The sequence below is a fragment of the Equus asinus genome, chromosome 1, assembly GCF_041296235.1.
Source record: "Equus asinus isolate D_3611 breed Donkey chromosome 1, EquAss-T2T_v2, whole genome shotgun sequence".
Lineage (NCBI taxonomy): Eukaryota > Metazoa > Chordata > Mammalia > Perissodactyla > Equidae > Equus > Equus asinus.
Window position 1 is genome coordinate 30364958 of NC_091790.1, and position 7198 is coordinate 30372155.

Consider the following 7198-nt stretch of genomic DNA (forward strand, 5'->3'; position numbering starts at 1 on the left):
GGGGCCAAAAATCACATCGTATTCTAGGTGAATTTTGCCCCCTTGGAGCGCACCTCCCTAGAATGTGAGACCGTTAGCGCCCCCTGCTGTCTGGGGATCCGGAGGTGGTGGGAAGATGTCCCCCTGCTGTGCAGGCTGCATGACCTGCTCCTCAAACACAGCCTCCGCTTGTTCACATGCCGGAGGGAGCATCTGGCTGTGGACGAGGGTCTCTCCAATTCGATGGAAATTCCTTGGAGGCCGGAACTGGGACTTTCGCCCGCTCTTCACCACTCGCTCACACCACAGCACTCAGCACACAGAAGACACAGGCTGTTGCTGCTGTTGGTTGAACCAAAGAAGTCTCTGGGTTCTTTATGAGGGCTGGGATGAGAGAAGTGGCTTAGATTATGCTCTGGTTATCTAGTGCTGTGTAACGAACCATCCCACAGCCTGGTGAGATAAAACAAGAAGCATTTAATTATGCTTATAGATTCTGTGGGACAGAAATTTAAATATGGCACCCCCAGGGTGGCTTGTCTCTGTTCCACAGTGTCTGAGGACTCAGCTGGGAAGACTAGCGTGTCTGAGGGGGACTCAAGGAACAGGAGCTGGAGTCATCTGGAGACTTCTTCACACATGTCTGGTGCCAGACTGATGCTAGGATGCCATGACAACGGGCTCAGGGGGTTACCCACCAGAGTGCCTACCTGTGGCCCCTTCATGTGACTTGGGCTTCCTTCAAGCATGGTGGCCTCAGGGTCATCATACTTGTGACCTGGAGGCTCAGAGCTCTAAGAGCAAGTGTTCTGGTAAACAAACCCTTTTATACCCAGACTCAGAGGCCAGTTCCACCATCTTCTGTTGGTCAGAGCAGTCACAGACCCTTCCACAGTCAGGGGGAGAGATGCCTCACCTTCGGTGGAAAGAACGTCAAAGCATTTGAGGCCATGCTTTAAAACTGCCACAGATCCACCCAAATGGAGAATGTCCCTCAGTATCAGAGACAGAGCAGGTTCACAGGTGGGAAAAAATGAGAAAGTTCTCTGGCCATACAAGGCAGATGAGGACTTTAAAAAAAAAATTATTAACTTCTGGGGCATCGACCCTGAGTTCTGAGAGCTTCTTTGTTCCTTCCTCTTCCAGGGACACGTAGCAGCAAGGTCTCCAGGCGAGGCAGCCAGCAGCGCCACCCGTGGGAGCTGCTCTGGGTCTGGGCACAGGTGCTTCCATTGTAGTCTGAGCACAAGGCTCAGACCTCCAGTCACATCAACCTGAGGACTGTGAAGAACTTTCATGCCAAACTTCCTCCAAGAAGCTCTTTCTGGTCCCCAAGGGTCCATATTTCCCATGATTTCTCTGATTCAGGAAGATGATCCTTGCAAGGCCTCTCCTGGGGCAGTGTTAACCAGACTCAATGTGCTACTGCCGTTGGTGGCATTTAGTTCCGATGCTTCTCCCTTGGGCCTTGTCCTCAAAGTCCTGGACCCAGCCTGTGGCCCTGGAGGAAGCTTATCTTTGTTTGACCTTTTATCTGAACAACCATGGGGATTTCCAGTTTCCAGTTTGGGATTCTAGTGTACGTCTGTGCGGTGCATCATGGACTGACTTCACCCCCTCGAGCATTACTTTAAATGTTTAGAGATAAACTTTGTCATCTGTGCATCATTGTGACAGCTACAAAACTAGAGAAGAGAACATTGAGGCTATTTTGGGTAGCACTTTTTTTTTTCAATTCAAATAATCTTGAGTTCCTTAAGACTTACCTGCTCTTTTTGGCCATCTGGTCAGATTCGTTTGCCACTGGAAAAGCATTTTACTGTTAGAATGTTGGGTCCAGGAATGTCCTCAATGGGAGCAGCATGACTTAGAATGGAATCTTTGCCTATTACTCAGACTTGCAACTTGAATCTCCCAGGAGAAGCTGCTGATTTTGGTGCTGGAAAATATCCTACGAGGACTATTCTAAGTTATATCTCAAGCTGCTTTCCGAACTAAGGATGCTCTTATTAGCTTCTGGAACTTTAAGCAAGAGACCTACTAGGCACAAGCCTTGATGTTTCATGAGGAAATTATCTTCCTATTTATCTTTAAAAGAATTCATTTCTATTTTGAGGGTAATCCAAGATAAAAAGGGGCGATGAGATGTAGAGAGTGAGGGAAGCAAGAGATGGGAGAAGGAGATGGGAGCTTGGAGAAGACGTTAGGGAGTGATAAAGTCACCCGGATGGAAATGCATCTTCTCAGGTCAGTCAGATGCAAGACAATGCCAACTTATCATTCATTTCATTATGAATAAAATACTCAATTCTGACCCGTTCAGGTGAAACGAATCGTTGTGTAGTTACCTCCATAGCAAGCAGCCCTTACAGAAATCCTATTCAGAGTCGAAAATAATCCACCCTACGCCTCACTTCATTGGTAGGCTCCCATTCCAAGCATATGCAGTGCTGGATAATTAGACCAATGAGGCTTTGGCGAAGCCAGTTTCCTACTGTAAAGGACTCCAGCTGCAAGTGATGGGGCCCTTTGGTAAAAGCCATCAGCATCAGATAAGATCTTGAAACCCCAGTGGCTGTGAGATCTCTTCACTCCTCGCAGGCTGGTTTCCACACATCTGCAGGTGCAGGTTATTTATTTACTGTATTTTTTGGCTGCAGCACAGAGATCAGCCCCTCGGGCCTCTTTGCTGGTAATAGGCAGTGAAAGCTTGAACCTCTGAGTGTGACTGACCATCTAAAAAGACCTCTGAAGGGGCCCTGGCCGAGTGGTTAAGTTCATGCGCTCTGCTTCAGCAACCCAGGGTTTCGCTGGTTCGGATCCTGGGTGCAGACCGACACACAGCCATGCTGTGGTGGTGTCCCACATAGAAGAACTAGAAGGACCTACAACTAGGATATGCAACTATGTACTGGGGCTTTGGGGAGAGAGAAATGAAAAAAAGAAATTTACATTTCTGTTCTCTCTGCTAGGCTTGGAGCTTCCAGAGTGGGAGAACTCTGTATTTCTGTGTTTGTGGGATAGCTCAGTGCCTGGCTCATGGGAGGACCTCAGGAATGGATGGGGGGATCAATAGCAACCTGGGGGGTGAGTTGCAGGCAGGATTCACCCTGGCAAAATAGCAGGTAAGTTGAGGAAAACAGCTGGGCTTTCACGGGCACATAGGCTTATCCCAGAGGCAGAAGAAGGTCATGTGCTGGGAGCCCCTGGTCTGTGCTGGAGTCTGAGGGCTACAGGGAGGACTGGCCTCTCTGACTGTCTTAAGGAGGGATGAAGGATGGGAGGGAGCACCTTGACCCGTTCAGATGCGTGAGCTTGAATGCTTCAGCACTGTCATCAGTGGCCAGATTTAGATTCAGCCGGGTGAGGCCCTGGGGAATTTGTCATCCCTGGACTGGCTCCTACCACCTGACACTCCCTTGTGTTTCTTTGAGTTTGGGTTTTGACATCTGCCCTTGATAAACGGAACCCATCCTACAGTCTCCTGCTGCGGCTGGCTCCATATCTGTGTTTCTGGCTGTTTCCAACAGGAGAGGTGGAGAGGATTTTTTTTTTTTCTTTTCAAAATCATTTCACATTTAAAAAGAAATTATAAATTTAATAACTTCCCAGTTTAAAGTTTTATTTTCTGAGGCCTCTGAGTAGCCCAGTCTGACAGAATGCCTAGAAAAATAAGGTACTTAATAGACCCAGATTAATTGGCAGCCCACGTGCTTCCTGCTTTCAGAAGTTCTCATTATTCTCCAGGGGCACTGGACATTACTCAGTTCCTCTGAACACAAGTCCTTCTCCTCTCAGGAGACGGCAGTCTCTGGGAAGACGGGGGCCAGGTCTGACTCACATATGCCTTCTCTTTGTCTACCTCAGTGCTGGGCACACAGAGGACACCAAGCTTGTTAAACAGCTGAAGGGGAGCTGTCACCTTCAGCCCCATGCCATAGCTCGGATGCAGGCCATCGTTGGAAGAGGTCCTAATGACATCAGAAAGGCACTGGCAGCCATAAATATCCTGAGGTGTTTGGCACCGTACAAAGTGCTTGGGTTTTGGGTTCTGTGGAAGGTTGTTTCTAAAGATGGCAGCCAAAATCCTGGCAAGTCCTTATGCCCTTTTGAAATGTGGCTTTGTCTCTCCTCTCATCCTGAGGTGGAGTCCACCGCCTCTCCCGTGGAGTCTGGGATGGCCCTTTGACCTGCTTTGACCAACAGAAGTAGAAGAAGCAATGCTATTTTACATCCAAATGTAGGCTTTAGTCTACCTTGTGGTTTCCATTTTCACTCTTTGGGAGTCCTGAGCCACCACAAAAGGAAGTCCCTCTATCCTTCTGGAGAAAGCACATGAAGAAGGAGAGACCCTGGAGAGGGAAACTCGGTGAGAGAAGAGAGGCCTTGGAGGGGGAAAGACCACGGGGCGAGAGGCCCCACTGAGGGGCAGACACATGAGTGAGGCCATCTTGGATCTTCCAGACAAAAGCATAACCTCCTCGGAGAAGCCAGACAACATTCAGTGGAGCAGAGATGAGCACCCCGGCTGAGCCCTGCCCAGCCAACCCACAGGATTATGGGCAATAAAGTAGTTTTTGTTTTAAGCCATCAAGTTTTGGGCTAATTTGTTACATAGCAATAGATAACAGATACAAACTCACCTAGGTTCTAATTCCAATTCTGCATTTGTTAATTGTGTGACTGTGGGCGATTTTTTTTAAGCTTCTCCCTTCATATGTAAAATGAAAATAATAATACCTACCTGCTAAAATGAGCAGTAACATGTTCTGGAGTACCTTGCCAGCCACGCCCCTTTATTTGGATTGGACCACAAGCCAGGTGCAGGGTTGGTCTTAGGTGGCTGTGAATACACCACATAGTCTTATCACCATCTTCTTCCCTAGCGGATTGGACCAGAGGTAGGACCTGACTAATGGACTAATCCGTGGACTCAGGTGAGCTGATTCGATTCTCTCTTGAAATTAGGATCTAAGAAGCCCAGAGAGCTGAGCCCTGGAGTTTGCATGTGATGGAAAGTCAAAACCAGGATCAGACTCACTAGGAGCCAGAGTCACACATAACTGAAGCTTGGGGGAGCTGGAGCTCCAAGCGGACCAAGGAAGCTGGCCCACAGAGCAGGTGTGCGGAGAGAAGCCCAGGGTAGAGGCCTCGTGGCTGTAGCGGCCGACTTTCACACTCCCCTCGGCAGCTCGATTCCCTGTCTTTGGTGCTCCACCCTCCCTTGTGGCCTCTTCCCTCAGGCTTGTGTGTGCTGGTGTCTGTGGCTTCCCACCAGGCCATCCCTGATCAAATCTGAAAATGTATGTGAATGCCAGACACACAGTGGTGTTCAATACAGGGTAATTATTACTAATGTTCTAATCTTAAAGGTAGAATTGTGTTTCTACTTTTTTTTTTAGGTCTTGGAAGAAAGGAGTATTTATCTACTTTTCTATCAAAATCTGTATTCTGGGGCCAGCCTTGTGGAACAGTGCTTGAGTTCGCACACTGTGCTTTGGTGGCCCGGGATTTGTGCATTCAGATCCTGGGTGTGGACCTACACACCACTCATTAAGCTATGCTGTGGTGGCGTCCTGTATACAAAGTAGAGGAAAATTGACATAGATGTTAGCTCAGCAACAATCTTCCTCACCAAAAAAAAAAAAAAAAATCCACTTTCTGCCTTCTCGTTAGGTTTAATTGTATTAATTGGGTGCCCTGAGCCCCAGGACAGAAGCTAACATCTTTCTCAACTTCACATAGCAGCACAAGGGGGTTTTTCCCTTGAGGCCATAGCTCCAATGAGTTGGGGCAAGTTGTGGCCGCCCCTGCCACAGATTACGCCTCCCCGGGCTGCCCACTGAAGAAGGGCTGAACTGAGTCCAGTGTAAGTGCTCTGGTTCCTCGGTGCTTCCCATGAACGGATCACCCAGAATAGGATTTTTCCAGATTTGCAGGTTCAAATGGGATATTTTACAGGTTGGCTCCAGAGCAAGAATTCTCAAGCTCTGGAAAAGAAGGAGTCACGATCGTTGGATGTATTTTCCTAAGAGTAATAAATTGTGTGTCCCCGTTAGTGTAAACCTATTTCTACCGGCTCGTGGCAATAGCTCAGCCTTTCACTAACTAGCAGTGTGGCCCTGGGCAAACCGTTTCAGCTCTCAGCCTCCGCTTTCTTTCCTGTAAAGTCAGGATGGCAGTTGTCTATGCCTCATGGAGCTGTTGGAGAATTGAGATCAACGATACACTTGAAGCACGTGACAGGGTGCCTGGCGCTGGTGGTCGGCCCAGGTCTTCATCACCAGCTGCTTCCATTTCCCCTGGAACCACCCAGGCTGACCTGCCTCTCTTCTCCTTGCTCGCTCCATTTTCTGGATCCAACATTCGTATATGTCTTGGACTAGAATTTACTTTTACCTGCTTCACAATTCAACTCTGCTTTCCCGTTCCTCCATGGCTCCCGGGTTCTGTGATCTGCCCTCCAGGCAACGGCCCTGCAGGCTGCTTTCCCCTCCTGCCTGCTGGGTTAGGGGTAGGGAGATGGGACATGGGGTGGTGGGAACACGACGACTCAGGTCAGCCCCTCCTATTCAGTTCATCTTTGAAGTTGAGACCCAGACACCCCTCAGCAGGCACCGTCCTTTGACTTTTATTTAGGGAGAGGATTGGCCATGCAAAAATCATTCATTTCTTGCCAAAATCTTCTTTTTGTGTGTTTCTGGCCAGGGTTAAAAAGAAAAGTGCATGTCCTGGAAAAGAACCCTTCTCTATGTTCTGTACAGGCATGAACTCATTAGCTCTGTCCCTAAATTAAGTGAAATGTTCAATAAGAAGGACCTTAGATAAAACATCGAGGCTGGCGCATCCTATTTCCCAGATCCTGAGCCCTCCCCAGACTCTGCAGCACATCAGCCCATTGGCTCCACACCAGGTTCCCAATCTGCTGATGCTCTTTGCTTTCTCTCCTCTATCGAAATGTGTTCTCAGGAAAGGCTGTTAAAAATCTATGTCTACTCCACTGTAAACAACCATTCCCAATGTTACAATAATGGATATTACAATGGGGATAAAGCTTGCAGTCAAAGGAATAAATCCCTAACTGTGAAACCTTGACCACTGGTGGCAAAATGATGTTGTTGGAGGGGGGGTGGGGTGAGTCTCATCACTAGAGAGACTAGTAGGGCCTTCTCTCTTCAACACTATCACATGTGTTGACTACTAACTCTACCTTCTGCAG